Raw genomic sequence first — 24,044 nt, forward strand, 5'->3', positions numbered from 1 at the left:
ACGTCTCATAGCGCATTGATAATGGCTGAAAGCAATAAGAAGGAGCAGTAAGGTACGCATTTGTTTAGCATTCAGATTAGTACAAGGTTCCTGGCTCACAGTCGCACAAAACTGATAAGCAGTCAAAAATAATGAACACGCTTAAGTGTTAAATTTAACATATGCCTTCTTTAACAAATGACACCTTGAATATTTTAAAGTTTTGTATTAAACTGGGGAGGGGGGAATTGATGGATTGGTTTAGATCGCACCTGTAATCCTTTCTAGGTGAGCCACCGCTCGGAAGGTTTGCCGCTGTTGCCTGTTTTCTCGATCTGTGGATAATGGCGCTGACCATGATTCGTTGGAGCCTTAAACCTTTAGAAATGGCTTTGTAACCCTTTCCAAACTGATGTCTATTAGTTCATTTCTCATCTGCTCTGAAATTTCTTTGGATCGTAGTATTTTGTTGCAGATTTTTTTAGCTCATTTGGCCAACTTCATTTTGTCAGAGTGGTTCTATTTAAGTGATTTAATGACTGAACAGGTCTGGAGGTCACCAAGCTTGGGTTCAGTCATTGAAAATGAACTCAGATTTCCAATAAATGTGATTAACCACAGTAAACCCATGATTTAACAAGGGGTGCAATTACCTTTTCAAATAGAGCCAGAAGGTTTTGAATAGATTTTTTTTCCTTAAATAAAATCATAATTAAAATCAGCATTTTGTTTACCTGGGTTATCTTTGTTTGGCATTCTTAAAGTGGGAAAACTATGCAAAAGAGTGAGCATTTGACCCTGGGGCAAATACTTTTTCACAACACTGCACAACACCTATCGCCCAGAGTCAGCTAGGATAGTTTGTCGACCCTAAGGACGACAAGTAATCTCGAAATCGGATGGCTGATTGAATGTTTTAAATTGAAAGACCACAATTTTTTTTTTTTTGCAGCTGCAGCCTCGTCTCACTATTTGATTGGCTATTGACAAAATCCCTCAGAGCCAGTATACACAAGACCACTTGAAAACTTTTTGGATGTTTTCGGACACTAAAAAAATACAAATATTTGAAAACTGTAGTCTGCACCAATCAAGGTCACGTATACTGAGTACGAACTGATTTGACGGTTCTCTCAGAGTAATCTCTTGTAAAAACAGTGAGCCAGACAATGGAAATATTTTTAACTGAAACTGGTCAGCCAATCACAGAAGCGGTTCCCCGACTAGAAGATGAAATGAGATGGTCACGGAGATACAGTACATTGAGAAGTAATTAAGTTTTACTGTTTTATCTCAAGAGAATACAAGCAGTCAAAATGAGTTTCCTTGGCAGGGTGTCCGGGCTCTCCCTTAGAGATAGGGTGAGAACCAAGGTCATTCGGGAGGGGCTCAGAGTAGACTTGCTGCTACTCCACAATAAGAGGAGCCAGAAGAGGTGATTCGGACATCTGATTAGGATGCATCCCTGGTGAGGTGTTCCAGGCATGTCTCACCGGGAGGAGGCCCCGGGGACAACTCAGGATATCTTGGAGATATGACATCTTCCAGCTGGATGAAGTGGCTCGGGAGAGGGGAGTCTGGGCTTCCCTGCCAAAACTAGTGACCCGGCGACTGTCCTCAGAAAAGAAGAACATTGATGGGTGGATTCCCTCATTTGAACGCATTTTTGATGAGATTTTCCACCCAAAAAAGCCATTATTTCTCCCAGAACCAATCATGCAATATTCTAACTTCTTGCTATGTCATACTCAGGTTGCAATCAGTCTCAGATGATTGTGTCACATTACTAATGCAAAGCATGGCAAAATGTATTTATACAGGGCATTTCATGCACAAATTAATGTGCTACATATGCTTGGTAGAACATTTATGTAAGGCCACTGCGGGTGGTCATGGATAGACACTATAGAACGATCCAGATGAAAACATAACCACATTGATTCACGAGCTGTCGATGGGCACAAATCACGCCGAGTCACTCAACACGCAGACGGCTTAGCCAGTTAACTGTCAGCCAACTCTACAATCCTGTCTGGTGATGCCACAAGTCATTCACCAGACCAGGTCTCACGTCTCAAACATACCAGGTTTCATAAACACTCAAAGTCATAGACACTATCGTAGATCGAGAGGATGCCGACCACAAGTGGATAAATATAATACTTGCACCTCAAATGCACGTTATTATGTTTCATAAAATAAAATCACTTTTTATGGCATCATTGTTAGAATACTCGAGTCTAAATATATTTGATAGCTGGAACCTTGGTAAATTAATATGATTAAGTATGTGAAAAGCAGTGTTGGAAGGCCTCACAAAGATCCCCTTCATGCTTGTCGCAGCACTGCAGTGAAAACCATGCTGACCCACTTCACAGGCACACAATATGCACTGATGACTTAAAAATGGGACCCTCCTGACGACGACAAGTGCGGAGGCCAAGCTGCCCTGCCCAGTGTGTCAAGTTTCCACACCAAAGGATCCTTGGCTGAGATGAAACACTGGATTCGCGTGAGCATCCATGTTGTCACACTTATTGAAAGAGATCCCGCTGTGTATTGGCGCTACTTTAGGCGAATTTGTGTGTTGGGGCTAAGAGTCGCATACATATTTTGCTAGTGATACGAGCTCAGTGTCAGATTTAGCCACAACGGGATGAACTGGATCAGGGGCAGAGCAATAGTTAGTGGTGGGGTGAGTTAGAGAAATGAGAAGACCGCACCTTGTTTAAAAATCACTATAGCACAAGCAAATGTCACTTTAACTCTCTAATAAATCAACCAAAAGACCTTTTCTAACCACTGAATAACACAAATGAGACCTGATGAATCGACTGATTTCATGGTGCAGCCAATTTAAAATTCTACTCTGTAAATAATTTACTTATACCTTAGTCAGGGTGCGAAAATAGAAACAGTAATTCTTGTACTATGCATATTTGATATCCAACAAGACTTACATAAACCAATACCCAACATTGTTCATGGAATGTACAAAAATATACATTCATTCAGATACTAGCTTGTTGCTGGATCCTAGCTTGCCAACTGTTAGCACGATTAGTTCTGCAGCTGCCTATCTAATGACTATCCAATCGATTCCAGGACAGTGCACAGAATTATTTGCCTACGAACATGTATCTGTAGAGGAGTTAACAATTTGGAGTTATGGATAATAATTACGAGCATGATGCACAGGTTCTACATTCTTATGATTTCAACATTTTGAAACGAACATTTGTGAAACATGAATTTGTGAGTGTACTAAACCTAAATTAAATGTTGACACAAGTGTTTAACATTAAATACAATTTAAACTCTCCAAGCTACTGTAAAAACTGATGGTTGGATTGTCAGAATAATTGATGAATTCTGCAAACTGGATTAACTGCAGTGAAGAGCACTACTACTTGGCTATAACCAGCAGTCATCTGATTCTGCAGTATGGCCAAATTCATATTCTGTAAAAATTGAATGCCTTCACAGTAACTGTCCACACCGCAATATAAATGTGCAAAATTGACAATGTAAGTATTTCTAAAGAGGGTATACAATACCTTTGCAAAGGTCAATTGATTTTAAAACAAAACATACAATACAGAATAGTAACAAACAAGATAAAAAATAAAGGCAATGAAATGTTGGAAAATTATGGTAGAGATCAAACTGCTCAATATTAAAATCAAGTACTCTGAGTTTATAATGGTGCAAATGAACACGAATAACATGACATTTAATATATTGTACACTAATAAACTTTATATATAAAGTAGAATATATTTGTAGATCCATTGCTGATATACCTTATAGGCATCTTCTGACTGACATATAAGATCACAAACTGATTCATTTCTGTTTTTTCAACAAGTATGCTTCCTCTGGAACTGTTCTATTTTCTCTCTAGAGTATTAAACAGCTAATTTGTCATTCATAGTTGCTTACTTTCCACTTTGATGCAATTCCATGGAGACTTTTGTTAAAAGTGCACAGTACAACTTGAGCACTTATTCTGGTATTCCGCAACTCTACATTTTGAGCAGTTAGCATGGCTTCACAGCAACGACGTAGAATAAAACTGGACCGCGCACTCTGTATCCATCATTGGTTCCGCCATGGTCAACAACCTCTGACCTCTGGTCAGGGCATCCACATTTTTATGGAAAATGATGCAATAACTGTATAATACTAATTGATTATGAAGGTTAAGATGAAACATTTACTGGTGAAAAGTTATTTTATTGCAACCGCCTGCACGGTTTTGACAGCCAACAGCGCAACAAAAAAGCTAAACCTAATGTATTCCAATTAAATTCAATCTTATCATGTTTCAGAATCTACAACTACAAGGATGTCAAAGGACGTCAACTTTCACATGAAATAGTACCTAAAGCAAAGTTTTGCCATGACCGGAAGTTGAAGCAGAATTACCACGTGAAAGGGGCCTGTCCGCAGTCCAGTTTTTATTTTATTCTAAGTCATTGTTTCAAAGTCGTTTATTCCCTGCTCTTCCATGATTAGCCACTATTCACCGTCCTTTATTAATTACAATACTTGTGAAAAGTGTAGCTTACTCGTGGCCGTGGAGGCGAGAATTATTGACTAGAGGAGCGGCTCTCCACAGTAAAAGGGCAATGAATAGCTGTGCTAGCGAGCCAGCTGCAGATATTAGCTGGTGTGGAGCACTTTAGCTTAGCAGCTAGCAATCCCATGCAAAGAATGGGTGACTGTTCGATGTATACGTATGTATGGCTGGAAGGTCTACACGGTTCTATGTTGAGATGTGCTTGAAGCCATTTTCACACTGAGGCAGATTCATTGACACCAACAACAACATACCACGATTCTTCTTAAGAGTTCAACTCTTTACCACAGGCCACATATACCAGATGCCCTTAGTCTCAACTTGTTTCCCGTCGAAAGAGACCACTTTCATTTAGCGGCCTCTGCTCAGGCATTTTTTCCACACACCATTATTCTGCCGAATACAACACGGACATTGAAAGTAAAGAAAACCTGGGACGACTGTTGTTCAGTGAGAAATTCTGAACTCGTCGGTTATTTTGTTAATAGCAGTATGACTGGAAATGTCACACTTTAGAATGATTCTGTGTGCTCTCTCTGAGGCTGAATGAAGGTGACTAAAACCCAGGCAGCGTGTAAACAGGTACGATATGTCCATGTGTGGACAAACCCGCAGACAGCAATGGGAAAGCCATCCAGAAGCAGCTTGACCCAATTCATCTCGTCTGTATTCGGCCGTGCACCTCGCCCATTTGACGTCAGAGAGAAGCCATTTCACAAAAGACAGCAAGGTTATTTCTCCACACAGTGAAGGATGCCGTATGAGTCTGTGTGGTAACAGCTGAGTTTGTGCAAGCTCAGAGCCTCCGCATATCATATATCAGTAGTGTTTGCAGTGTGTGCGGCGGTGCCGCACTCGTCTATGTCAGAGAGGATTCCCCTTTGAATCGGTTGCACAATCTCCCATAGAGGGAAAGGGTGGGGGTGGGGGTGTCTGTGGGGCGGAGGGGACAGCCCATTAGTCTGAGCGTCACAGGAGCGATGTATCATTTGGCAACATGACACACCTCCTTATATAAAACTGATCAAGGCGACGTGTTAGATGACAACAGAAACCCGACATACATGGTCAACGGTAGCGGAAGACAGGGTTTCTCGTGAACCATCTATGTCCTTGCAAGCACCCCCTTCTTGTCCTTACTCTTTCCATGCAACAAGGACACCCCTTCTTTCCTTCCTTCCCTCACCCGCACCCTAAACCCCACCCATTGATACCACTCGCGCCATCCGCCCACGGCGAAAGCATTTGCTCTCTCTCGCTCCTTTTCTTCCTATTTTAATGCAACTTCTTAAATTGTCAGCCCTGCTGCTGACGCCATCCTCCTCCACAGTCGGCCCACTCAGTCCTGTGAGACGAGCTATGACTCATTCGCTCCCTCCTTTCCTCCCCGTCCTCGTTACCTACCTACCTCCCCACCTTTTTGCAGATCCCCCTCAAGTCTCCCTTTTACCGCCGCTCTCTTTAGTTAGGACCTATGTTTAGTTCTAGGTAAAGTTTCCTGTCGGGACGTGCAGAAGTTGGAAGGTACGCCAAACCAAGGATGTGATGCCAAAGTACAAAGTTGAAAGTAAGGATTGTACAGTGACCAAGTTCGATTTGATTTGCAAGTATATATATTTTTTACGTTACATTTTTTTCAAGCTTTTTGATTAAAAAAAAATACAGTATTGTATAAAACAGCAAAAGAATAAAATGAAATCTAGTAAACTGAAAACAGAATGCATTATTACTCTTTCACAGTCTTCTTTTCCTTTCGGCTTGTCCCATTAGGGCTTGCCGGAGCCCGTCATTTTTTTCCATGTAAGCCCATCTCCTGTATCTTCCCTCTTTAACACCAACTGCCCTCATGTCTTCCCTGACAACATCCAACCAGCTTCTCTTCTGTCTTCCTCTCACTCTTTTGCCTTGCAGCTCCATCATCAGCACCCTTCTACCAATATGCTCACTCTCTCGCCTCTGGACATGTCCAAACCATCAAACACCACCATCCTATGCTGTCGAGCTACAGACTCCCCTCGCACTAGCTTTGGGAAAAAAGTGTTCACTACTGCCAATTCCATTCTTTTTGCAAAGTCCAACACCATCTGTCCCTCAAGGTTCCTTTTCTAGATGCCGTACTTACCCATCACTTCTTCATCGCTCCTGTAAGTGAAAGTCCCGCGATAAGTAGTTTAGGATGATATATTTTCACCAAAACTATCACAACAATATTGTTTTATAATGCCTCTGAAATCATGAAAAATATGGCCCAACCTCTAACTGCAAGACTCTGTGGTCAGTCCATTGAAGGCACTAGACACTAACCCTTCACCTGTCAATCAAATATACTGTACCTTCACTGTAGTCTACTGGATGAATATTGTGCCACAAAGGTTATGCTTAATAGAATTTAACTTTTTCATGTCAATTGAAGACAAACACAGAACTCAGAGTGAAGCGCTGACATTTTAAATGACGTCGTTACAGTGGGAGTGAGGTGTTTAGCCCCTTAGCTTGGTAACTTGTGTGCTGATAAATTGTTAACTTTTGTGTGTGTGTGTGTTAGCTGGAAACTTAAAGACAACACCTGGGAGCAAGGTGTTGACATTTTCAACAATGTTTCCATGGTGGAGAGAGCAAATTAGAGGTTTAGATCTTTAACTCGCTGGCTTGTTAGCTTGCCAGCTAACTTGTTGGCTCGGAGTCGTGGATAGCACAATGGTCCAAGGCAGCGTCACTCCTACGAGACCCGGACAACTTGGTGTGATTAATGGAAGTATGAATTCTGCTCTTTAACATAAAATCCTGAAAGGAGAATGTTCAGCCATCAGTTTGTGACCTGAAGCTGAAGCACACTTGTTTCTGAAGCAGGATAATGATCCAAAACCAACCAGGTCAACTTTTGAATGGCAAAAAAAAAAAAAAAAAAAAAAAAAAGGTTGAATGCCCTAGTCAAAGTCTAGGCTTGAATCCAATTGAAATGCTGTGAATGAGGTTAAAAACTGAATTCATTTTTCGAAACCCCTCAATTTTTGCTGGATTAAAAAATAAATTGTACAAGGAAGAGTGAACCAAAAATATCTCGACAGAGATGTGAAAGACTCCGTGGTAGTTATAGAAAACGGTTGATTTGAGTTGTTGCTGCAGAGTATGGCTCAGCTATTAGGGTTAGGGAGCCATTACTTTTTCTACACAAGGAAAGGTAACTGAATAGTTTCTTTTTTTGATTAAGTGAAATTTTTAATAACAGTATTTTAACTACATTTGGGTGATATTTGTATGATATTTACATTTGTTTGATGACCAATAAGAGGGCTAACTTTACAAAATGATTTGAGTAGGGAACCAATGCTTTTGTACCATTACAAACAGGATACACTAAAAGAAAGCATGTGGTTGCATATACTTTTTCTCCACTGCTGTCTGTACCCACTACCTCTCATGGGAGTACTGATCGGTAGGAATAAATACCTCGTATCACCTACAAAACGTCATTCCCAAAAAAAAAAAAAAAAAAAAAATGTTCTATTTCCTACAGTTCCCCCTTAAAATTTTTTTTTTTTTTTTAAATCCAAACTTCTATTTCAGTCTTTCTGGGTAGCCATTAGGATGTGAGAAAGACGGCGGAGTGGCATCTCACGAGTGAGACAGGAAGAGAAAGGGAAAAACTTCTCAATGATGAAACAATCCGTGCTGTTAAGTGATTGGACCAGCCCTCTGCCAATGGGAGGACCAGATCCATGGCAACAGGCTCTGTCGCCAAGAGAAATACAGCCATACCACTCAACACCCCCATATTTTTCACTCCCTTCCTCACTCTCACGATCCCCTCGTACTCACCCACCTTCTCCTTTCCCCTATTCCAAGGCCATTATCAGAGGGTACCGAGTTTAACATAAATTCATACCATCACGAGAAGGGGGATTCTTAACGACGCGGCTAAACGGCCGACAAAAACAGATGCGTGCGTGCCTACCAAACATGGCTCGAAGATCCCACGGACCTAATGAGACTTAGAGAGTAATTGGAATGTGATTCATTCACAAATAGTCATTAAAATGTGCAGCTTCTTCACACGTCGACAGCCGTGTGGGATTCAGAAGAGTAATTTAAGATTCACACAAAGTCACTTGACTGTTTGATCGCTCTTTGACATTACAGGCTGCAGTTACTAAGGTAATTCTCACATACATCCACATTTTCTGACATTTAGGCTTATGAATAATGCATGTGAGTAAAAAAATAGCTACATTACTGACAGGGTTCATATATACACACTGCTTGAACATTTATCCTTGCATAATAAAAATGCCAATGCTTTTCATATTTTTTTTTTTTTTAAAACAAAATATTTATTCACACTTAGAACAAACTGCCCGCTGCACAACAACAAAGATCAATACTGGCTCAGTCAATTCCCACCATTGGTGCACACACTGTAGTGTAGATCCGAGTGTGATGGATAAACTAAAAAAAAAAAAACTGTGGCTCCGATTTTGTACATGACCTTAAGGGACACAATAAATGCAAGATGAAATGATAAGAAAAAGGCAATTTGTTTTCATTATTTCTAAATGAAGAAATAGCCATTCATTTTGAGTCGACTTCATTCACATCTCTAAACCTTGCACAAAATATATTTTGTGCATTTGACAATTTTTTTTCTTAAAAAAAAAAAAAAAAAAAAAAACAACGATAAAATGGGGAAATTGGAAGGATTAACTGGCAGCACCATAGCAGGCTCCCAACCATATTCATTGTGCAGATACCATCTACAGTAGCCGTCATTAAACACCATGTACTCATCCTTAGGATATAACGAAAAATGCAGTTAGTCTATCTGGTTAAATCCAGATGGGAACCAGCGGCTTCCATGACATTCGCATTCATTTGACAACAGCTGGCAGCTTTGCCCATCAACAGTGATGGAGGCTTGACAGCTGCCAGCTAGCAAGCTTTACCCAGGAATCAGGCAACCAGCCAATCACCAAGTCAGGCGCAGTTTGTTGCATGAGCATAAAATACTATAGTCACTCATACAATGCAGCAAGCTGCGCCCCAAAAATAGTCAGTGTGGCGCATGCAAAACTAGCAGGATCATAACTATCCATTACGCAGAATTCTGAGTACACCACAAAGAAAACCGGACTGTGTGGTAACAGGGCGAGGGTTACCTGCGGGATTACCTGTAACAAAAATTAAATAACCACACCCAAAAACCTCTGCCTGCCTCTGCTTACTTTCTAGTTCTTCTTGACTTTGAATCCATTCTCTACAAACTTTTAAGTCCTAGATACAAGCAGTGACCTCAAATGACAACTTTTTGCTCTGTTTTTTGGGGCATTGACAAACTCACAAAACGTATAAATCAAAAAAGGCTGAAAAGTCTCCTAGTGTGGACAGTCTATTTTTAACTCTCCCTAAACTTCATAATTATCATCACAGCTAATTGAATTTCTGCTTTGTTCGACTCATTGAGAGAAGCCAAACGAGAGCTACGCTCCAAGACTAATGTCAGCCGGTGAGAATCGCAACCAAAAGTGACCAGGCCAACTTGAAACCAAGCTTAACTCACCCACCCCATTCTGGACCCTGGTGTGAAGGTTTCTTCCAGGCTCCAGGTGAGGCAGTGTAAACACGCTGACTTAAAAGGCAATTACAACAGTAAGTTACTCCGGAGGTTGCCATTGATTTTTTTTTTTTTTTTGCTTCCCACCCTTCCCTTTGCCTCTTGAACATCTCTTTTGCGCTTGGTCTTTTTTCCCACGCACTGGTAATTAGTATGCAGGCTGCAGGAGGGCCAAATACCTGGAAAGCAATAGTGCAAATTTAAAGAAATAAAATTTAATTAAAAAAATAAATCAGTATGACTGATTTGTAGATATTTTTTCATTATTCATTTTTTAATAACGGTAATATGCAGCAGTTATTCCAAATAAAATGTCAACTGAAAATTTTAAGCTGTGTCATAAAACAGTGTCCAACTTTGGAGATTGCACTGTTTTGTGTTATAGATAAGTGTGGCTTGCGTGTCGAGCTGCAATGGCTTCATATTGCATATATGCGTTTCACAGCTCTGTTTTTTTTTTAAGCTCCAATGTAGGAACCATAATAATGACCACCCAGATTTCTCTTAAATATCTAAACCATGTCCTAGCTGAATGACGAAAGATAATGTAATTTCGCACGGCTGTAACCATCAGGAGAGAGAAGGTCGTCAAAGCCAGGTCTTCTCAACCTGAAACAGTCAATGAGGACGCTTTGCTATTTTTAGTAACAGATTTTTTATTCAAGAGGGCTCTTCTGTTGTGCTTCTCTCGCCTCTTGCTCACCTCCTCGCGTTTCGCTGCTCCCCGCACATTCGGTCTCACGCAACAGACGGAAAAAAAATACTGATGGGCAGATGCACATTGTCTTGGAGATCAAATGAAATTGGAGCACGTGAGGCGCACACCTAAACTGCCATGATCACAAGCCACTGCTGTACCTTCAAGCTATGATGATCATTGTGGATAAGCGTCAAGGTCTCTGAACACAGGACTTCCCACATGCAGCCTTATGTAAGCGACTAGGTTGCCCCTCTTCGCTACACCCTCCCCTCGCTCCTCGATGTGACACCGCTGCAGCACTGCATATTTGCGCCGTGACCACCTCCACCGACCATCCTCCACCCACAAGGGGACACGGTCGAAGGGAATTCCTCGTTACCTAATCTTTTAAGTAGCCTCAAATTAATGGGAGTTATCAAGATGACGGGCTCCAAAAGTGATTCATAGCTTGCGTTCACAACCCAGTAAAACAACTACTGATAATTTCAATTCTAGCAGACTGATAAAAAGTTACAAGGGTTAAGGGAATAACAGCAGAATTTTACAGAAGAATTTAAAAAAAAAAAAAAAATCAATTATATGCCATGCGTATAGCAGTTACCAAGGTATAAAATCATGCGCCAAGATCTACAAACTGGGACTATAGCTTCATTTTAACATCAGATAACCCAGAGACAAAACATGCTTACTGTATGACGAAGTCATCTCAAAGGATCTCCAGCCAAGTTGGATCAGGTCAGGTTGTAGTTGTTTTTTTCTTTATTTTAAATCACGGAAAAACCATAACGGCACAAAGAAATGCAGCTCTGGACCAAAATGAACTCTCGACGCTAAATGGGAAAGCGTAACGAATTCCATTTTTGGGGGGGACGAGAGCTGCGAGTTTCAGCCAAGTTCAGCTCATTCAACTTTCTTCTTAATACAACTTTTCTTCTCAATGAGACTCACACATACACCAGTACGTAAAAATCCTTGCTGGCAGGCTCTTTCCCGCCGTCATGCCATCATGCGCGATGCTCGCACCGCTCCCGTCTCTTGAAAACCCTCCTCCCTTTTGCGTGGATTCTTTCCCTCTCCCTCTCTCTCGCTCATCTTGTTTGCTATCTTGCGCCTCTGTGCTAAAACATAATTGCAGTGACAGTCAAGCCACGGGCTTGTGAGAACCCAAGCTGTTTAAAAAGTCTACGCGAATCAGTCACCAGGGGTGCTTGGACTAGAATTTTCATTTTTTTTTTTTTAAACTATTCACGACTGGTCAATGACCTTTACCACCACCTGTAAAAGCAGCTTCTGAGGTAGGATAAGAGCCAGTCCACAATGCTAAGACAGATATGTAAAGTTCATGTCTAGACTCTCACAGCTGCATTGACAGCAAGAACATTTCATATGCCACAGTCATCACACTGCTTCAGTGGGTTTGATACAAAAGGCAGAGGCTGCTGAATTACAGTATCATTGATGACTGACGGGAACTTCTCTTGCCTAGTATTAAGAGCTGACAGCTGATGGCAAAACGCAGCACTGCTGTTGGAAAAAAAAAAATACAAGGCATATGAAAGCAAAGATAGCAGGCAAAAATTAATGAAAAAGAAAACTCATTAGCTGGGAAAGCCTTAATCCCTCAAGACGACATTTGCATTTTCTCCCTGCAGCTCCAGTGGTTACGAGAGGAGAAAGTCAAAAGTTCAGCATCAAAGCAACGATCTGCAGAGAGCTCGGAATAAGGTACACCTCGAGGGATGAATGCTTTGTGCTTTGGTTGGCTAACATGGAACCAGGCTTCATCTGGTATCCAAGTACGTCAAGCACCAGCTTTGATTTACCAAAGAAAGACGTGGCCAAGATGATTATGAAACCACGTTAGCCGTTAACAATATGATACAACAATAACAATACACTACCATATTCAAACCTACTGTCCTGTGATGTTTAACAATCGCTTCATCAATTTTTATGCATTTTGTCAACTATGCAAAATTGACTGTTGATTGATGAATTGTCTTGAACAACAACAACATGATGCCAGCTTTGTCCTCAAAGACCGACGGCAACACCTCCTGGAGCTTGGAAAATTTTGATTTTCCCATCCCGTTAAAAATAACGAATTGCCAATTTTCTCCATAGTTGATCAAGGAGATTTAGTAAAATGCCTTCCGCTGTCTTCACGTCAGATGTTAGCACAGCATGATAGATTTCTAAAATAGCAGCCAATGGGATTCAAACCCACTGACGAAATAGGTTTCATCTCAAATTAATAATTGCTAAATCATTTCCCAAAGATTAATTTCACCCATAGGGTGCTTGGGTCACAGACATCATGATTTTCATCGGCTGTAGCCTTTAAACTACAGCCATTCTTCTTACATGGAGAGGTTGTGTTGGGACAATAAAATGCATAATTTCCAAAGGAAACGTTGCTGTCCTAAAGTCTAGAATAGATTCAAAAAGGAACTCTCGAATGGTAGCGAGATCTTTAAGTTGATGGCAACAACAAACACGGGTTGCATATTTGACAACTGTCCTCACAAAATAGCCCCCCAAAAAAATCTCACATCGGCCACATAACCAGGAATGAAGTGAACGGGCACTCACGGCATCTAATGCTTCGGCCGGTTGAGTCAAGTCTTTTGCATGCAGACACTTCAACTCTTTTGTGGGACAGCAAAAAGAGTGAGGTGAAAGGCTTAGAAAAGAAGAGGATAGATAAAGAGAGGCACAAAGCGAGGATCAGTGGCCAAAGATACCACGGATAAACAGTTCAGTGCTACAAACAGAATCAGAAGTGGTCTCCAGATGGAAAATAAAAAAACATCACCATACAGTGTTAAACGACCTAATATTGATTAATTTAATCAACGCAGGCGGCACGGCAGCTGGAAAGCATTGGCCTCATAGTCTTGAGGACCCGGGTTCAATCACTGCCCTCCCTGTGTGGAGTTTGCATGTCCGGCCGATGCCGGCGTGAGTTTTCTCCAGGCACTCCGGTTTCCTCCCACATCCCAAAAACATGCAACATTAATTGGACACTCTAAATTGCCCCTAGGTGTGATTGTGAGTGCAGCTGTTTGTCTCTATGTGTCCTGCGATTGGCTGGCAACCGGTTCAGGGTTTACTCTGCCTCCTGCCCGTTGACAGCTGGGGATAGGCTCCAGCACTTCCACGGCCCTTGTGATGAAAAGCAGCTCAGAAAATGGATGGATGGATGGATTAATCAACGCACATTCTCCTCTCATGCTTTCAAATCCATCTGTTTGTGCTGTTTAAAGTGCTACTGACACATTAAACATAAAATTTTGCATGTTGTTAACCAAAAAATAAAAATCAGCCGGAATGGACTCATGTGTTTGGTCACAGCACGTCAGAATGTTGCCGTATATTGATTTTCATCTCCCGCCATGAAAAGTCTCTCTAGGATTTTGTGTTGAAGAAGAACCAGGAAGTGACGTTTTTTTTGCAGTAGAGGGGGTCGAGTGTCTTTACCTATTGTACCGGCGAGAAATTACCATTTTTTTCTGCGTGTTGGTCAAAATGCCAGCTCGTCGCATTGCTCGATTTTGCTCAAACATTCAGGAGGATGGATTCACTCTTCACACATTTCCAAAAAAGACCTGATTCGTCGTTAAAAATGGATTACACAGCTGCAAAGGACAAGAGGTTTGTGTGTTCCAAATGACAGCTAGGTTTGTATAGAGCTATTAAAAAAAGAATAAGAGTTGGAGAGACTAATTTATCTCACAGTTTATAGCATATGTTACGTGATAATTTAGAATAAATTCTAATAAAACTCGTATTATCATCCAAGCCTCAGAGGTTCCAACAGTGTCATTCATATACTTCGTAATCCTCTGAGCTTTGCAGCAATGCGTGTGAAGTCAGCAAGGTAAAGATTTACAGAGCGTCACCTCCCCTCCAACCTGATCAATAACTGATTTCAAAGCCACCTATGAAGAATAGGAGGGGAAACTTTTTGTTCTAGGGAGGAGAAAACAGTTGAAAGATAAGGAGTGAAGATGGAGACAGTATGAGAGGAGCGGGGAAAGGGATGAGAGCAGCAGCAGCAGCAACACCACGCTTGGTGCTCTGGCAGAGATCTATAAATAGCTCTTCAAATCTCACTAGAAAAAAAAGCACTTCTTCTTCCACTGCTGCTGCAAACAAGACAAAGACAAGCAGATATGGATAGCGCCGACGAATAAACCCATGGACCGCACACCATAGCATTCGAGCTGTCTATTCCAATGACATCACATCTATAAAACACCAATTTTTAAAAATGCTTTCATGTCTGCCATTTTGGTCTGTATAAATATTTGATTGTAGTAGGGGAATACAGCAGAGCTAAGCAGGCAACATATTCGGCGTATGGTTTTAAAAACACTGTTAAGTGGTTGTGGTAAAACAGAAAATTATGATAATAATTCAGAGTTTTGGCTCCAACAGTTGCTCTAACAGTGGTACAGTGAAAAAACGGTCTAAAATAAGATATGTAAAATTAATCAAGTCTGTGACGCAGTGAGACCCTGAAAACTGAAGTGCGATATGGCCAGGGGTGACTGTAATTCCAGATTGTAAAATTGTGGAGGTACTGATGTTCAAATTTGGGTACCCAAAGTCCAATGCTTTAAAAGCTTGTAATCTTTGAAGTTTAGGGTTAAAGCAATGTAATTAAGCCATACGAATTTTGGATGTTAGCAAAGTTTTATTTGAGTGCGTGGCAATAGACCGAATTTCAAAATCAAAGAATTGAGTCCCCTGTCAGGATACACAAAGACGATTGATTCCCAGAAGTACTGCAGAGAACTGTTGCTCCTGATGCACCGCAGTTTCCATTCCCATTGGAAACTGTTCAGATTCAACCCTGGCTAAAACAAATTATAAAAACTCTCAATGGAATTTTTTTCCCCTCTGTAATCCTCAAGAAACAACAAACAAAAAAAACTGAAGTCAACCAACATCACACAATAAATCGTGTTGGACTTTTAGGCATGATGTTATCTTCTTAGCGCCACAGAGCAGATGCTCGAGTCACAGCTCGAGTGGTCTACGTTGTGATCCCACTTTGTGACACTGAGCGCCTTTACCTCCATTTCTAGCTGGGATGTCAAAATTGTGAAGCCCCTGTTTGTGAAGCAATTTATCCGTTTTGAAATGGGGGGGGGGGACGAAAACCTAAAGAATGTACGTTAATCGAGGCATATTCATTCTTAAAGTGAATTCTTGTTGTTACACTGATTAGGGACCAAGCTTGATGCAAATAATGCTTTTTTGTTCATATATAATTGTCTATATTAATATGTAAACCCTAAACGCACGCCCAAAATAATATCCCAAACTACTTTCAGCCACTAACATGAAATTTTAAGCAAAGAATTATTGAAAAAAAACACTGTATAGTGTATTGTCAGCCAATCGGATATTGCTTGATACCAGGAAAAATAATTTTGTTTTAAAATCTCTTGAGGAGACCTTGAATATTTGCAATGTCATTCAAATTCCAAATGGGAGCAAAACTAGCGGCACCCTACGTGAGAGTTGAGAGGCATTCGCCCATGCCGCTTGGTGTGCGGCGGGCCTGAAGACTGCCGCCAACTGGAGCTAAGTCATTTGACACCGTGTACTCAGCAGATAGGTCGCCGTGTTTGCATATTTCTCTGAGAGTTTTCTGCCTCATGAGGCCCTGAGATGAACATCTAACATGTTTGATATTTTTTTTTTTGCCTCGAGGTGAAAAACCCATGCACGCTACTTGAGCTGTAATCAAAGTGCATCCTTCATCATTTCATGACTGTGGCCGCCAGCAAAATTGTCAGTAGCTACATACAGATTAGATGACGCCCCTACGCCAGTTTTATTCCCCCCCCCCCCGACAAATCAGAAGACGTTACACCAAATGCAACAGGTATTATCTACCCACATATTGACCAATTCGGCCTCTCAAATGTTGTTGATAACTTCACAGGGAGCTGCCATCTTGAAATCATGTGAAAGGAGGATGGATTTTGATTGGCCACCTAAATTTCTCCCCTCAGCATACAACTCAAATGCGTACACGTTGAGTATTTCACCTTGCGAGCCAAAACTTTTCAAATACATTAGATACAGAATTCCCTCTGTAGTCCCCAATTCACCTATTGCGGCTTCAGTGCATCGTGTTTCTTTTTCCCACCCCACTCCCCTAAAAATAGCCAGATCGCCTTATAGTATGTACTATATTATGTTGAGCAAAAAAAAAAAAAACAAAACATGATATTAAAGGAGCTGGAGCTGATTGCCTGCATATCATCGAAGCTCCACCCAGCAATTCCCACTCTCCTCCATTTTCTAGTTTTAGAGTGGACAACCTCTCTAGTTCAAAATGCCTCCAAAGCCTGTGCTTGATCTTAAAGCTGCCGCAGAAGGACACAAGCGTGAGAGGATGATGCGAAATGAGATGATTGTTCAAAATGGGAGCTGCGCTCGCTTTGCGGATTGCGGAAAAACGGCCCGGTGACTGAGAAAGAGGAGGGAGCTGTGATCGCTTTCGCGGATTGTAGAAAAACAGCCCGGTGACTAAGGAAGAGGAGCGAGCTGTGTTTGCTTTTGTGGATTGCAGAAAAACGGCCTGGTGACTGAGGAAGAGGAAGCTGATAGATGGGCGAAAAAGTAAAACTTTTGGATCAGATCAAAGACGGCAGACGTTACGCTTTTGTGGCACTACTAGGGCCTGAATGAATCAGCGGCGCTACATAAAGAATGAGGTGGTAAACATCAGTAAAACCACCTAATTAATTAATTAATAGGGGCGCATCATCACACATTGATGATGAACTTCAGGCTGGAATGAGGGATTCACTACCTTGAGAATGAGGCTTTTCGGCAAGCAAAGGTTGGCTTGAAGAATTTCAAAACCGTGCGACAATATGGTACGAGCTGTTGAGTTTAGCAATTGTGTTGACGGGGTTGTGTCCTTTTTCAGGGTGTTGGATTAAATGGATTAATTGCACAAAAGGTTATCTCATATTTGCTGTTTTGTTTTGCTTTTAATTCTCTTTTGGTATGCTGAATATAGGTACATGGACTCACGTTTGCTTTGTTTGCTTACGGCTGCTTTGTTTATCGACTCACGGTTGCTTTATTTATCACGTTTGCCGTTTTTACATTTCGGTCCACCCTAAAGAAATGAAAAAAAGAAGATTCGTGGAGATGTGGCCAGAACGGACTGGAGAAGGTGAAACAGACACAATCCGCATTCTCCTCACGAGCAAAAGTTCCTATTGTCGAGGACGGGGTGCCCCACCGGTGAAACGTAAGTGGTGTAACAGCTGTGTGCCAGAATTGACGTCATAGCAATGTGTCACAGACATTCTGTGCTACACGAGAAGACATCACACGTTTGCTTTCTTTGTGACTTTCTGTACTGCAATAAAAGTGTTATTTTGTTGTTATTGTTTAACTAGACACTTGTAATGTTGTATTTTTTGCCTCAAGTATACAACGTATAAATGCTCCGCTGTCCATTAAAACTTCTGGTACGGCGGCTCCAGCAGAAGTCTCCGTGTGATGAATGGTAACTATACAGTAATATAATACAGTGTTTTGGAATTCATATTTATAATAGTCTATATTATATTTATAAGGTTTTATAACTAAAGACTTAACTAAATAGCTCTTTTTGTCTCAAATGAGCAAAGTACAAATACTGTTTACATACGTTAAATGTTCAGGTACTCTTACAGATCTACATCCCCTGCTACGTCACGGTATTTCACTTTATTAGTGGTTCTGGTCCCAATTAACTGTGAAAAATGAGGGATTACTGAATTGCTCTAAGAAAACTCACTGAAAATTACAGGAGTTAGCTACTGGCCAGGCGCTCTCGTAAGATGTTCTGCTCAGCCGATAACTACAATGTACAGCAGGATTTAGAAGTGGCAACGTAACAAGTGGTTGCAATCTTTAGAGAATTTTCTAGGAAAAAAAAAAAAAAAGATGGAATGTATAGCCTGTATAAGCTTATTGTTGGATATTTTTAACTGAAACTTTCCATCCAATCTTAGAAGGGCTTTTCAGATTAGCAGACTGAATGAAATGGTCAAAGGAGATATGTTGACAAAAACATAAAATACTATGTTACTCTAATATGAAGGGTTTTTTTTCAAACCAAATTTCACAAAAAAATTCAAAATATTTTTCCCCAAGCAAAAAAAAAAAAAAAAAAAAAAAAAAAAACTCTGCAACACCTCCATGTTCTTCGCCCCCAAAACTCCTACTACGGGAATTTGTCCAAATGAGCCCCGATCGAAAGCAGTTACTTTCATCCATCCATCCATTTTCTTAGCCGCTAATCCTCACAAGGGTCGTGAGAGTGCTGGAGCCTATCCCAGCGACCATCGGGCATGAGGCCGGTACACCCTAAACTGGTTGCCAACCAATCGCAGGGCGCATAGTGACAGACAAACAACAGCTGGATGCACAATTCCACCTAAGGGAAATTTAGTCTCCAATTAATTCATGTTTTTGGGGATGTGAGAGGAAGTCTGCGGAGAAAACCAAGACAGGCACGGGGACAACATGGTCCACACAGGTGAGGGCGGGATTTGAACCTCGGTCCTCAGCACGGTCACACTCACCAGTTGCAAAACATTAATTATGCATATTATTTTTTTTAGGAAACGTTGTCATGTTGGTAGTTATAGGAAGAGCACAAAACTACTTTGATTACCGCAAATAAGCAAAGGGCTTAATCGGGTTCTTCTCAAAAGTATGTGGTAAATGGTAAATCAGGGGAGGTCAGCTGCATCCAAGTCTACAACTCTTTAGATATCATAAACTCTTCTGTAATTTCTAACACTGTGCCTGCTCCTTGGGTATAAATAACAGCGTGTTGTCACAGGCAAGAAGGCTTTTCAGCTGCCCGAAGCTGCACCGCCTCGTTCCGTTCTCATCCAATCCATTCAAAAGGCCATTTGTGTCCAAAATGCCGTAGTAACATCTCCCGCCAGGTAAAAATGGAACTTTAAAGATGGCCCTTTTACATTCCGTGTATAAACTTGGGTCATATCCCGAACGCTCAGTTTACCTTTCTTTTATTCTTCCTTTTTTTTCCCCGGGTCGAATGCAGGAGGCTCCGCGTAGAAGAATCCCCCTCCGCTCTCTTGTGTTGTGTAAAGTTCGAGTCTGTAGGAGAGCAGATGGCCGGTGTGGTAAGAACCAGGACCCAATGGAGGGAGATATTAGCCACACGAGCCCAGAAGCTAACAATAGCTAGCACACACGGTTTAAACTCGTCGCCTCCGCCTCCTCCCCCGACATATAATTAGCCAGACACACACGCACGACACCTAGCTAACCTAAGCCTGCTAACTAGCCTTTTTCTACCCGCGTTAACACCGTCGCTAATCGTGCAACCGAAGTCCAAACACGCGTTTCTCGGCGAGCCACTTGTCAGGCCCCCCCCTCCCCGCCCTCCTTGAATCGGGGAAGGCGCTAGCTGGTTGTCGCTACCCTCGCTAGCCGCGTATGTGACTTACCAAGGGGCTAATGTTAGCCGCTCGGAGGTGGCAGCGGTGGTTCACTGCGACCCCCGGACTGACTGTCAAAAACAGCGCCGCGCAGGCTCGCCGTGGTGACTCAAGAGCGAGTCATTTTCAGCCGCCGAAGGCAACAGGTCGGATCGACAAAGAGTCCAAATGGATAGAAAGTAAAGAAAAGAAGGAGGAAAAAAAAAAAAGAAACGAAACCCCCTATTTCTCCCCCCCCCCAGCCAAGCTGTCTCAGCTCCGGCTTGTGTGCGCTGCGTGTCGGCGTCACTTTTTCGCCCACTTCACTCGCCGACAGTTTCCGTCAATTGTGTCCTCCGGGCCCTAGAGGGGGCTCTTACACGTAAAAAAAAAATCACAATAAAAAAAAATTAAATACATTTAAATAAATATATAAATAAATTAACAAATAAATAAATATGGATCAATCTCTTTAAAATATATTATTTATTTTTTTCCACAATGGAAAGCAGTTCCCAGGTGTCTCTATCATGTGGCTGTGGCAGGCATGTGCATACAGACCCTAGGTGGTGCTCAAGCACCTGCCCTTTTGCCCTGGATGGAAAAAAAGTGCTCTTTTTGGTGCACTCGCCCCCCCCACCCCATACTTACAGTGAGGTTTAATAAAATAAAAATTTTATTTTCTGTCATGAATGTTCCTGCCATGCCCCCAGCTCTCCTCCTCCTCCTCCTCCTCCTCCTCCTCCTCCTCTCCTCCTCCTCCTCCTCCTCCTCCTCTTCCTCCTCCTGTGTGCATTCCCTGATCAGGTATGGTGTAAATTAACAACAATACTTAACGTTATTGCACCATTGGAAAGCATCTCAGTTATTGACAAGTTTTTCCTAAACAAAGGGGGGGGGTAAGGCTATGGGGGGGCGGGGGGCATGTAGGTAACACATTAAAAACATTTGCTAGTTAAATGCTTCGCCCGCAAGATTTGTACTAATGAAATTGGTGATTTCAAAACCTTCCTCAGCTGTTTATTGTCAATAAATTCCATCCATCCATTTTCTGAGCCGCTTATCCTCACAAGGGTCACGGGAGTGCCGGAGCCTCGCCCAGCTATCATGGGGCAGGAGGCGGGGTAGACCGTGAACTGGTTGCCAAGTCAATTGATGACGCATATGGAAAAAAAACAACCATTTACACTCACATTCCCAGTTCCCAGTTCGAATCCCGACTCCGCCTGTGTGGAGTTTGTTTGTCGCTACGTGCCCTGCGATTGCCTGGCAACCATTCGAAGGTGTACCCAATGACAGCCGGGATCGGCTTCGGCACTCCACACTATTTGTGAGGATAAGCGGCTCAGATAATGGCTGGGTGGTGGAAATACAGATATTGTTAAACAATATCCCTTAATGTAATATAGCTGCGGTAATCACGGTGGATTGGAAATGGAAGTCTAAAATTAGATCACGGAAACAATTATTGATAAAGTCAAGTACATCAATTATTGTAATGGAGTAGAAGCACCGTTTCTGCTTAACATAAATACTCATGTAAAAACAAGATGTATGCGCCATCAAAAATACTCTGAAAAGTGTAATTTACCCAAAATGTTACTTGAGTAATTGTCGCAGAGTAAACGTCGTGCGACACTACAGTGAGGCAGGCGGGCGAACCTCTCATCAGACATGTTTCTCCAGTCGGAAAAAAATACATTTTTTTTTAGTCTAAGTCTAAGAGAAGGCCCCTTATGCTTTCCGACCAACGTTTGGGAACGGGGGTTTGGGGGGCTTTTAGTGATCAGCTGTGCTCCTGCAACGATTGATATGTGGGGCCGCTGGTCGCAGTGCTGGAAATACTGGCCAATCGCAGTCACAACAAGCAGAAAGATGGTACGACGCTGAGTGAAGGAAACACCTTTCCCTTATTTATTTGACACAATCTACTTCCTATCGCTACATTTTTGGGTCAATTGGGGATGGATTCAAAAACTTGTCTTCTGTCTCAAAGTGTGAGGAGCTCCCTCTAGTGACATGCGAAAGAATCACCCAATTAAAATTACAACGGCTTTTTTTGTTTGTTGTTGTCCTGCAGTACAGTTTTATTTACCTTTATGGTACGTTACATGGCAGCACGGTGGAGCAGCTGGAAAGCGTTGGCCTCGCAGTTGTGAGGTCCCGGGTTCAATCCCGGACCCGCCTGTGTGGAGTTTGCATGTTCCCCCCATGGCTGCATGGGTTTTCTCCGGGTGGGCACTCCGCATTCCTCCCACATCCCAAAAACATGCAACATTAATCGGACACTCCAAATTGCCCATAGGTGTGATTGTGAGTGCGACTGTTTGTCTCGATGTGCCCTGCGATTGGCTGGCAACCAGTTCAGGGTGTCCCCCGCTTCCTGCCCGTTGACTGCTGGGATAGGCTGCAGCACTCTCTGCGACTCCTCTGAGGATAAGCGGCTAAGAAAATGGATGGATGGTACATTACATTTGATCTTTTACACTCTCTTTCTAAATTGAATCACTATTTAAGTAGAAAATGTTTTTTTATGTTCCTGTGCAAAATATTACAATTTGCAATAATATACAGTTAAGAAATTAAACCTCTCCCATTTTTTTTAAATTAAAACTTTGGCCTTCAACGCCACTGTATTTTAATGTTGGCCATGATGGTTGTACCTGGAGAGTTAAAACATTGAGGCGGTACTTTATGTAAAAAAAAAAAATAATAATAATAAAAATAAAGAAGCTTGAATACAAGTAAATATCTTACTGAATGTTTAAAAGCAGATTTTACAGGATAATTTTACTGTGGTGGTGTTAAAAAAGCTTGTATACAGTCGTGTACTTTGTGCGCCACTTAGTTCTTGAATAAATAAGTCCAAAAAGGTTGGAATTTAAAACGATCCTTGTAAATGCCTGACTAAAAAGAATAAAAAAGGGTGCAGTTGCTGATATTCGCCACACATCGGCAGTCCCGCACTACACTCTTGTCCTAACCAACACTTGGATAGTCCACTAATATTGACAACACTTAAAAAAAGAAATCAAAAATCTTTCTTTTAATGATCATATGCACCAGATATAGTCTAGTAACATAACGTGAAATGAAAAATAAAAACAAAAAATAAAATGAATGTATTTGTACTGCGAGTATTATGCACCAAGGCTTTTCTACATGTAAAATATTTTTATTTTTGGTTTGTTTTCGTATGTATTATACTAATTATATTCAGTTAGTGTGCTGACAGTACAATAGTGGTTGGGGGTTTACATATAAATGAAGACAGTAAATGTTGCCATTGAGCATCTACTTGCTAGTGAGATGAAAGCGGGTGAAAGGTCGCCCGTCTATTCAACTTTGATCGACTGAGATCACGGCACGTTTTCCTCGCACTGACCAGGATGAGGGGGCCCCACTCTTATACTGCGTGCACATGTCCCAAACTGGACCCGTAAGCGCGCACTTGCGCCTGTGTGCTCAGTTGCGGGTCGTTGCCACTCAAGCCCTCCGCCCGGGGCCAGGCCTGCCCCGAGTACGTGTTGAGTCCGCAGATCCGCTGCCAGCAAAAGTTCCTTCCTCACACCGCGGCCCTGGTGCACGCGCGCTCATTGGTGCGTCCCTCCAGCGTGTCACCACTTTTGGTGGATTACCCCACATATCTCCACCAGCAGGACTCCGAGGCATCACTCAACTCTCCAGCTGCAGACC

General features: G+C 41.9%; 1 protein-coding gene across 9 annotated transcripts in view; it reads right to left on the minus strand.

Annotated features, from left to right (window-relative positions):
- LOC133507548 (R3H domain-containing protein 2) overlaps positions 1-20,686 on the minus strand; it is a 46,878-nt gene extending 26,192 nt beyond the window's left edge. For all 9 annotated transcript variants that reach the window (XM_061832700.1, XM_061832703.1, XM_061832702.1 and 6 more), the window contains exons 1-2: positions 20,379-20,686; positions 19,928-20,025 (exon numbers count right to left, since the gene is read on the minus strand). The gene's annotated coding sequence lies outside the window, so the exon portion shown is untranslated. The remainder of the gene's footprint in view (positions 1-19,927; positions 20,026-20,378) is intronic.
- Between the last annotated feature and the right edge of the window lie 3,358 nt (positions 20,687-24,044).

Source organism: Syngnathoides biaculeatus, chromosome 10 (assembly GCF_019802595.1).
Source record: "Syngnathoides biaculeatus isolate LvHL_M chromosome 10, ASM1980259v1, whole genome shotgun sequence".
NCBI classification, from domain to species: Eukaryota; Metazoa; Chordata; class Actinopteri; order Syngnathiformes; family Syngnathidae; genus Syngnathoides; species Syngnathoides biaculeatus.